Source organism: Aethalodelphis obliquidens, unplaced genomic scaffold (assembly GCF_003676395.1).
Source record: "Aethalodelphis obliquidens isolate GAN/ISIS:26980383/991018 unplaced genomic scaffold, ASM367639v1 scaffold7, whole genome shotgun sequence".
NCBI lineage: Eukaryota > Metazoa > Chordata > Mammalia > Artiodactyla > Delphinidae > Aethalodelphis > Aethalodelphis obliquidens.
In genome coordinates, this window is record NW_020837951.1 from 43,362,390 (window position 1) to 43,373,136 (window position 10,747).

General features: G+C 44.7%; 1 protein-coding gene across 4 annotated transcripts in view; it reads right to left on the minus strand.

Moving 5' to 3' along the window:
* The window catches only part of GCNT1 (glucosaminyl (N-acetyl) transferase 1), a 199,892-nt gene extending 192,767 nt beyond the window's left edge, over nt 1-7,125 (minus strand). For 2 of the 4 annotated variants that reach the window (XM_027105660.1, XM_027105661.1), the window contains exon 1: nt 6,193-6,939. The gene's annotated coding sequence lies outside the window, so the exon portion shown is untranslated. Of the gene's footprint in view, nt 1-6,192 lie in introns of all 4 variants that reach the window. The other 2 variants (XR_003432632.1, XR_003432633.1) reach the window with 2 other exon arrangements.
* Nucleotides 7,126-10,747: the final 3,622 nt, after the last annotated feature.

The window sequence follows — 10,747 nt, forward strand, 5'->3', positions numbered from 1 at the left end:
GTGTGTGTGTGTGTGTGTGTGTGTGTGTGTGTGTGTGTGTGTGTGTGGAGACAGCAGTTTGACTCACAGTTTTTAATGATAAGCTGGCAAAATTTTTACTACAAACACTAAGAGTAAAAGCTTCAATTACCTTCAATATATGTATATTTCTTTAAAAATTACATGTACTACTGTACATATGTACCTTAAATGATATGCATTACAAAACAAAAAGGTGGAGCAAGAGGAAATAAAACCTATTAGCTTAATCACTTAGGGCACAAAAGTTCTCACTCACTACAAATTTTTATTAATATTTGTAATGAAAGCAATATATTAAATATGCTTCATTATTTTTGAAAACCCCCAATTACTTTGCAATCCAGCACTTGAATAACTGCTTCCAAGCTCAGTGTACTGTAACATTTTGCTTTAATGGCTGTCTGGGGTGGCACGGATACACTGGAAAAACAGCAGAACACACTTAGTTCTGCTTCCCAAATCTTGATACTTTTCTGTCTATTGATCAATTATAAAAAGCTCCTTGATGAGATTCAACTGGTTTCAATCAGTCCTTCTTGCAAATTAGTCTCAGGTGTCACATTTTTATAAATTCAACAAATAGATTCAAAACTTACTGATATTCTTCACCTAAAACATTTTAACAGGTAGACAATTCTGTTTCCAAGTTTTTAAAAGCTTTTCTGGGAATTCCCTGGAGGTCCAGTGGTTGAGACTCTGCGCTTCCACTGCAGGGGGCGCGGGTTCGATCCCTGGTCTGGGAACTAAGATCCCACATGCTGTGTGGTGTGGCCAAAAATGTAAAAATAAAAATAAGGGCTTCCCTGGTGGCGCGGTGGTTAAGAATCCGCCTGCCAATGCAGGGGACACGGGTTCGAGCCCTGGTCCGGGTAGATCCCACGTGCGGCAGAGCAACTAAGCCCCTGCGAGCCACAGCGGCTGAGCCCATGGGCCTAGAGCCCGTGCTCCTCAACAAGAGAAGCCACCGCAATGAGAAGCCCGCGCACCACAACGAAGAGTAGCCCCGCTCGCCACAACTAGAGAAAGCCCGTGCGCAGCACAGCAACAAAGACCCAACTCAGCCAAAAATAAAAATTAATTAATTTTTTAAATAAATAAAATAAAAAGTTTTTTCTTTTGGGAAGGGGAGAGTTTTGATAACTCACAAATCTACCATATTTCTTGGCAACATGTTCACATCCTAATGCAAACGTTTTCCAAATGGTTATTTGCAAATGCCTCTGTAGCATAAATTTCTTCTGAAAAGCAGTCACTCTCCCTCTCCTTGTGAGCATTTCACACTTATCTTGGATTGTTCCTGCTCTACAAAGTAGCTGCAACTACTGACAGGCACAGCAAAACTGGGAAAGGGCAGCCAATCTGGAAACCTTGTCTTTTGTTAAAAAAAGATGCAAACACCTGTAAACTCAACCGCTCTTAGGTGGGTGCCGGGAAGAGAACCAGGGATGCTGAGTGGTGCGAAGATGGTCACGCTCCCTCCCCAGAGCATTATAAAGGATGGTAAAGCATCTACCACCTGAAGCTACAATTCTCTCTCATGCCCTGACACACATCCAACGAGGCGAATGCTCAACTTCAGCTCCCGGGACTGAGAATCAAATCTCAGGACACCTGTAACCAACTCACGGCTAAGTCTCAGTTCACCGTTTGAGAGATGCTGCAATTTAAAGCCTTTGTGTTGATAAAACAACTACATAACTCAATGATACGCTGTCACTGGCAAATTGCAACACTTCACAATGTGCTTAAGGGTGAGGTGAGGAGGGCCCCACCTGGGCGAGGAATCCCAGCCTCCTCTTTAGGAGATCACACTCCTCGCACAGGATAGCAGATCCAGAAGGCACCACTGGCAACACAGACTTTAACTGGTAAGACAGCTTGGTTTCCTTCTTAAATATTTACAAAATTATAAATAGAAGGTCTCATACTTTCCTTCAACACCCCGATAGAATCGTCATTCGCCTCCCGCTTTGGATGCCAATCTATTTCGTTCATAATGGTCTCAACCTAATTGTTCATACACAGTAGGCAAATACAGTAAATTCCAGGTAATTGGCTGCAGCTCAAGGGGGCAGAATGGCTTTAAATGGTCTGGAAGCCGAGGGAGTGGCTCTCAACCTTGGCTGTACACATGTTGGAACTATCGGGGAGCTTTCCAAGAATACCGATCCCCCTCCCTGAAATTCGATGGAATTGGTCTGGAGTTTCACCTGAGTGGCAGGAATTTTAAAAGCTCCCAAGTGTTCCTAATGTAGAGTCAACATTGAGAACTTGGACATGTACCTGCGCATCGAGGAGGGAGCCTGGGAAGACCCTTTCTCGCCACAAGCCCCACCCCCACCCCGGGGGCCTTGATGTCCATCAAAATAAGCTCTCAGGTGAGCATTAATGCCTTTAGTCATCAAGCGTAAGGTGAAAGGTGGGAAATGATTTGAAGAAAAGGTAGTAAGAGGCTATTTAAGGTACGTGGGGCTGAGCTGATTTTTACAACACTTCTGACACCAAATGCGGGGTTTTTTCCTCCTGACACCCACCAATTCTGACACCAACTGGGTACTCAACCATTCAGTTCAATTCTGTCACAAACTAGCTGGAGTCAGCCCAGACCCCAGAGATTAAGGGCTCAGTCCCACAAGACTGCCCGCACTTCAGTCATCAGCTGCAAATGGGGTGCCCAGGCAAATTATAAATTTGGGGGTTCCGTGAATTCAGCGTTTCTCATGACACCCCAACCCCAGGTTCAAAAATTTGCTAGCACAGCTAGGATTCCAGAAAACACTTTACTTACTACTACAGTTTATTAGAAAGCACACAACTCAGGAACACCCAAAAGGAAGAGATACACAGGGCAAGGTATGGGGGGACGGGCGCTGAGATCCTGGCTACTCCTCCTGGCATGCTGCCCCTGCTCAGCACCTTGATCTGTGCAGCTACCCAGAAGCTCTCCAAACGGTGTTGTTCAAGTGTTTTTTTTGTTTTTTGTTTGTTTTGCGGTACACAGGCCTCTCACTGTTGTGGCCTCTCCCGTTGCACAAAGGCACTGTATATGCCAACAGGGCTTACCCCTCCAAACACAGCAGTGACGATATCATTTTTAAAACCCAAATCTAATCATTTCATCTCCCATTTGAAAGCTTTCAATGAGATCCCCCTACTTTTTTTTTTTTTTTTTTTTTTTGCGGTACGCGGGCCTCTCACTGTTGTGGCCTCTCCCATTGCGGAGCACAGGCTCCGGACGCGCAGGCTCAGCGGCCATGGCTCACAGGCCTAGCCGCACCGCGGCATGTGGGATCTTCCCAGACCGGGGCACGAACCCGTGTCCCCTGCATCGGCAGGCGGACTCTCAACCACTGCGCCACCAGGGAAGCCCTCTTCATAATATTTTAACAAGGGGCCCCACAAATTATGTAGCCAGTCCTGAGTCTTACAAATTAGTCTGACTTCTCTAAAGATGCATCGTTTATAACCAGGGCAATGTTTTCAACCTCCCAATGTCTAAAAAGAGAGGATTATACTTGCAGGACATTTTTTCTTCTGATAAGCAATATCATATATTACTTAGTGTTCTCTTTCATAAAATTAGGATATCTCAGACTACAGAAACACATGGTTGTCCTATTTACTGCTGTTAGGCAAAAAGGTTTACATTTCTTTTAAAACTAAATTCTACTCTGAACATGATTTAGACTGAGTCTCTTTTAAAATTTTTGCTTAAAAGTTTTTGTTTGTTGTTCTAAAATTAGGGATTGTGTCAATTTTTTCAAATCAATAACCATGGTCCACTGATACTCCATCATACCTTAAAAAAATCTGAAAGACGATGAGCACACTGAAAAGAGAAAAATGAAAACTGCTGTATAACTCCTTTTTAGCTTCCACATTTTAAACTTTAGAAATTTAACAGCTGCGTCAAACACTTGAGATTTCTTTGGCGATAAAACCTGGCAGAATACACATGGCCATTCACGAAGAACACTGGTTTAGTCATCTTTATTATAAAAATATTTTAAATGTCAGATGTTTAAACTTTACCAATAGCTTCTCTAGTCATTAGAAGTTTAAAGTTAACTGTGTTTAGTATACAGTTTAGTTAATAAACATCTAGAGCATTTTAACTCTTGGTGCATGTTTTTCTCAACTTGGTGACTCTGTTCCCCAGGGGACATCTGGCAATGTCTGGAGACATTTTTGGTTGTTACAACTAGACGGAGGGGGCACTTCCCTGGCGATCCAGTGGTTAAGACTCCGCCTTCCAATGCAGAGGACCCGGGTTTGATCCCTGGTTGGGGAACTAAGATCCCATGTGCCACGGGGGCAACTAAGCCCACACGCCGCAACTACTAAGCCCCTGTGCTCTAGAGCCAGAGCGCCAAAACTAGAGAGAAGCCCACGCACCACAACAAAGAGCTCGCGTGCCGCAACTAAGACCTGTCGCAGCCAAATTAATTAATTAATTAATTTTTTTAAAAAAACCTAGATGGAGGGGACTGGTGGCATCCAGTGAGTCAAGCCAAGGACACTGCTACACACCTTACAATGCAGAAGACAATCCCAACAGGAAATGATCTGGCCAAAAATGTCAAAGGTACCAAAGTTGAGAAACTCTTTGAGAGTATGAGAATGCATGAGAATACATGCGTTTGCTACAGATAGGCAAAAGGACATATGACAACCTGAAACCATGCCTCCTGTGTCAAAGCCATTGTGGTTAAAAGTACAGACAGGCCCCAGGAGAAAGACCAGATTTATAAAATTAGTCATTTGGGAACTCCCTTTTTAAGGCAGGGAGTAAGGCATCTGACATCCTGAGCTAGAACCATGAATAAACAGTAACAAAATTCCTTGGTTGGCCCAAAAAAGACTACTTTCCTCAATGCAGCTACACTAATGTACACTTCATAGAAAAGAGAAACTGAGATTCAGAAGAGATGATTTTCAATAGTATTAATTTGTTTCCTACCGCCTCATTTCATGAAAAATGTACAACATATATACATCATAGGTCAGAATTTTTCATTCACTGGAGAATGTGATCACCAGGTATAGCAGTTTCTAAGAGATCTGAAAACAGATGATGCAGCATGAACCAAATTTGATTTGATTTCTTGTGTTTTAAAAAAGAAAAAAGAAGAGCCAATATTTAAAATCCCTTTTTACATATTTTTTAATAAAGATTTTTCAGTTATTGGGTGGGGGAGCTCTGGTCACACTGGACCAGAATTCCTGCACAGTTATAGGGAGGAAATGGCCAATACCCACCCAGGTGTTGGCAGGTCCTCTGCAGGTCATCTGGGACCAATCAAGGCCCATTTAGCTCTCCCCACACATTACTTGTTTGGTGCCTGTAAATTTGTTGATTTCATTTTGTAGATAGTTGATAGTTCTCAAGAAGAACATTTTTCTTAGTGTTAAGTGACTAAATTGCAAATGGAAAAGAAGTAACTAGTGACTTGAAGCAGTCCTATAATTAATCAAGAATGAACTATAATTAATGAAGAATGGAATCCAGTACATACTCAGCGCCAAGGCTGAGAAGGCTCTTTCCAAGGCCAGGCTGAAGCAAAGGCAGAGGAGCTGACAGGAACCTTTAAACCCTCACCATGAAACGGGGAAAACAAACAAACAAACAAAACTTCTTTCATCTATCAATAAAACTGAGTAAACGTAAATTCGCCGTATATTATATTGTTTTTAAACATAGAGGAGTTAGCCATTTCTGAGAACTCAAAATCTTCCCAGAACGACCATCCTGAAGGCCTGCAAAAAATCCATTAAGCAACAGCAGAGAGCCACAGAGCCTGCATTTCCTTCTTGCCCTAACTGAAATCTGTTACCAAATCCTATGGCGGGTGGGGGTGGGGGGGCTTGTTTGGAACTGCCTGGGTTCCTAGCAGGTAATTTACACTGATCTTTAACAACCATTCAGCCCTCCTCCTCCCCTTTATAAAACAAATCTGCCTTTCAGAACAGCTCTTAAAGAGAGGGGCACGCAAGTCCCTGACCCCACGCCTCACCTACCCCTCACCAAATGCAGACCGTGCTTTCTCTGAACACTGTATATCTTCCCAATTTGCCTCTTGTCCTACTAATTCTAAAATGAAGACTCCCTTCTCTCTAAAAAGAAATAACAAAGCCAAGGGTGTGCAGGGTGCCAGGTGATACAAGACTCACCTCCACCCGGGCAGCCCTAAGGCCGAGGCTGGACGTACAGGTGACCTCATCCAACGGGAAAGATGAGAAGTGTGCAGCAGGCAGAGGTGCCTGTTTTGCTCAGCGTCCAGAGAAAGGGCTGCAAGGGGGGAAAAGAGCAGTGAGCGAGAGCTTCTTCCACCTTAAAAGCTAATAAACAAAAATTGGAAATATTTAAATCAGAAATTGGGTGCTAACAACACAAAACCAAAAAGAAACCTAGGAAGGGAGTAGAATGAGTTTAAGAAGAATCACCTGTTTCATCACAGACTCAGCAGCGCGCGTTTCCTAGACTTGGCGTGAAGGATAGAGAGGGAACAGGAAGATGGGGAGACGCGTGAGGGCTTCAGAGCCCTTGAGTAGCGTCTCTTTTCCAGTACTTGGCCCCAGGGTAAGTCACTTATTATCCTGGCTTAGGCTTCTTTATCAGTAGAATGGGGGTAATAAATGCCTCTCCGCAGAGCTACAGTTAGGATTAAATGAAGTTAAAGCCTCTGGCCCGAAGGGACAACAACGATTAGTAATGTTCGCTCCCAGACTATCCAAGCCCGCAGCCGCCAACTCCGATTCCTAAGCTCCAACTCGCTACGTGGACCAGGGGGAAAGAGACCAGAAAAAGTGGCTTCCAGGTGACACTGGGCACCAGAGTCCTAGCCCCAGGCTCCCCTGACCGGACGGAAGAGTAGGGTCGAGGCAGGGCGCCCTGCACCATCCCCGGACCCGGGCGCACAAGCTCGAAACCGATTCCCACCGCGCGTCCTCTTTCTCCTGCCCCGGCTACGCTTCCTCTTCCCCGGCGGAGCTGACCTGGCTCGAGGCAGCGGGGTCCTGGCTAAGAGCCTGCTCCCTCCCTTCAGCCCATCCTTCCCCTTTCCTCCCCTGCAGCCAGGCAGCCGAGCAGGGACCTGGTAGGGAGTTACTTACCAGCAGCGAGCGCCTGGTCCCGAGGACGCTGGAAGGTGCTGGGCCGCGCGGGTACTCTCCTCGCCTGGCTTAACGCTGCGCTGGGCTGCGCCAGTGGCGCTGGAAGACCTCGCCTCGCGGCTTCGGGCCACCCACCCGCGCGCCCGCGCGCCACGCCCCTCGGCCCGCCCCTCTAGGCCCCGCCCATGGCCTCGCCCGCCTCGCCCGCCTCGCCCATCTCTGCTCTTGCAGGCGCCGCTGGCCACCCGGCAGAGGTCAGCACACCCTCAGGGCGTTTCCGTGGTCTGGGCGGAGGGCTGGACTCCGCGTGCTTCCTCTCTCTGCTTCCTCAGGTTGGCACGGGTTCTTAGTTGGGAGAACCGCGTAAGGACTGGGCACGTGAGTGGAGTCTTTTATACCTCCTTCCTCGGAGGCAGGAAACGCGGGAAGCGCTGTCTTCTCTGATTTTAAAAATAAAAATAGGTTTTATAACGAAAAAGAAAAAAAATTAATGCCAAGCCTCTTTACATCATTTTAAAGTTTAGAGGTGACCGTGTAGTTTTTTTTTTTCCGCTGATGAACTTTGCATACTAAATTTAGCATTTTAAAAAACTCATTACATGCGTGTGTATTTTCACATGAAAACTGAAATTAAATTGTGGAACAATCCTCAATACTATGCAAGGTAGAAAGCACCTCTCTCCTGCCCTCACTGCCCGTAGCATTGTGTCAATTATAAAAGTCCGCACAATCTCCCTTGCAGCAAGAGGAATATTGTGTACGTGTTTTCTTCCGTTGAATTTTTAACTCCTGGAGTGCAGAACAGGTTCTTACTTATCTTCGTATCACTTATTTATTCAACACATACGTACTGAAAAAAATGAAGGAACTAACTGAATACACAGTCACTTCCCTGCCCACAGGGCCCTGCTGGAACTGTAGGGTAAAGCTGAGACCTTGTTAGTGGATGGGCTTCCCTGTAACAGGAGGCTTGCCTGGTGTCCACCATTCTAAGGAAAGGAGGTCATTGCTCAGGGGAGACGCATGAACACAGAGAGCAGGGCTGGGAAGCACTGAGTATCTGAGGCTCATCTTCTTGGGCTGTGGTCTTGATGAGATTAGATGCCCTAGGGACAGGGTTAGCTGTATAGACATGTCCACACAAAGCAGAGGATGACAGTGCCCAGTAAGTGGAGCATAAATTAGCCACACTTAACAGCACACAGGTTTCAAGTTAACCCACCTGTCTCTTTTATGAACACCTGGCCTTTTCTCTTCTAGACTGGAATATTCTGGGAGGAGTGCTCTGGACTCAGCTCCCACCTCTGTGCCAGAGTGTTGCTGGGCGAACCAGGACCCTGCAGGCCAGCTGTACTGACAATGGCAGAGTCACTAGTGAAATATTCCTGGGGGAAGGTAAATCTTGCCTGTTCCCTGAGGAGATTCCTCCTCCAGTGATAATCTTGGAACATCTTGCTTTCATCTTTCTTTTTTTTTTTTGTGGTACGCGGGCCTCTCACTGTTGTGGCCTCTCCCGTTGCAGAGCACAGGCTCCGGATGCGCAGGCTCAGCGCCATGGCTCACGGGCCCAGCCGCTCCGCGGCATGTGGGATTTTCCCGGACAGGGGCACGAACCTGTGTCCCCTGCATTGGCAGGCGGACTCTCAACCACTGCACCACCAGGGAAGCCCCATGAACCTCTTTTGTTTTAGTTTTTTTTTTTTTTTTTTTTGGTGGTATGCGGGCCTCTCACTGTTGTGGCCTCTCCTGTTGCGGAGCACAGGCTCCGGACGCGCAGGCTCAGCGGCCATGGCTCATGGGCCCAGCCGCTCTGCGGCATGTGGGATCTTCCCGGACCGGGGCACGAACCCGTGTCCCCTGCATCGGCAGGCGGACTCTCAACCACTGCGCCACCAGGGAAGCCCCCCATGAACCTCTTTTAAGCGTGGTTTATATTTTTATCATGGAAACAAAAGTATGAACCCAAAATATCTTCTGCAAATATACACAGAATTTACATTTTGGTCAGAACTAGAAAAAAAGTAATTACAATTTTTTTTTCAATCTATTGCTAATCCAGATGACCTTTTTTACTAAAGGACAGAATTATATTTTTTAATTCCTTAAGTAAAGCCATTGTGAAGTCAATTATGCTAAAACCTTAATACTGCATTATGAAATTAAATTCATAAATTTTATTAATTCACTGTTTGAAACTAAGCCTGTCACTTCTTTCCACTAGACTAAACATGTTTCCTCCATCGTCACTTGACCAGTTTTTTTCTTACTGTGCTTACATCAAGAATATTTTAAGTTTGTTTTTAATTGTCAATACTTAGTATTCCTATTTAGGGGAGCAGAATATGCCGCCCCAAAATATGCCTCTTGAGCACAGGATCATTTTAAACTGGTTATTTTTAAGAAACTGAGACACAAGAGAAGCTCTGGAAACTAAGTACTGTAAAAGTTACCCTTTTGTAAAGATATTTTTATATATAAGGGAAATCACCCTTTGTGAGGGTATCTTCCTCCCTCTACTAGGAAGAGGGGGGGAAGACCAAACCTCTAAAACTCTTACCAATGCAGCACAATGTTCCTTTTGTTTACTGTGTGTTCTTGTGTTGTTTTTGTTTTTGTTTTTTGATAACTGCTCAAAGTGACTGTCCCCCTACTCCACCCATCTTCTTTTGTCTTTAGCTGAAGATGGTATTTAAGGTGAGGACTTGCACCAGTTGGGGAAATTACTCAATTTTACTGGGCCTTTGCCATGTATATGTGTTATAAACTTTTGTTTGTTTTTCTCCTGTTAATGTCTTGTGTCAATTAAATTATTATGCCAGCCAAAGAACCTAGAAGGGGAGAAGGAAAAATTTTCCTCCCGTATGCTTACAATACTACTCTTTAATTTCTAAAGGGCTGATCAAATTTGCTTGCCCTTGAGTTATCTACTCATATCATTAAACATTTGTATCTTAAAAAAAGAGAAATAAAATGTGCAGATCTTATAACCCAGCAATTCTACTCTTCGGCGTAAACTCAACAGTTGTATTGTCTAATGTGGTAGCCACTAGCCACATGTGGCTACTGAGCCCATGAAATGTGTCTGGACTGCGTTGAAACGTGGTAAGCATAAAATACACAATCAATTTTGAAGACTTAATATGAAAAAAAATTTTAATATCTAAATTTATTTTAAAATATTGATTAAATGTCAAAAAGATAATATTTTGGCTATATTATTTTAAATATTATTTTTTAAAATTTTAATTAGGAAAAAAATGAAAGGTGAATAAAATTTGTCACTAGTATTACCTAACGGAACTTGGGTTCACTCACGCTCCACACAGCAAAGCCAATCTCCTGACACCCGGTTGTGGTGAAGGAAAGTACAGCACTTATTGCAGTGTGCTAAGCAAGGAGAACTGGCAGCTCTTGCTCGAAAGACATGAACTCCCTGATGGCTTTCAGGGAAGGGTTTTTAAAGGCAACATTTGGGGTGAGGGCTGCAGCTCCTGGACTTTTCTCTGATTGGTTGGTTGGTGATGTTTCCAGCATCTTAATCAACCTGGCTCCAACCAGTCTGGGGTCTACTGTTTGTGGTCAGCATGTAGTCACCATTCCCCACCTGGGTGGG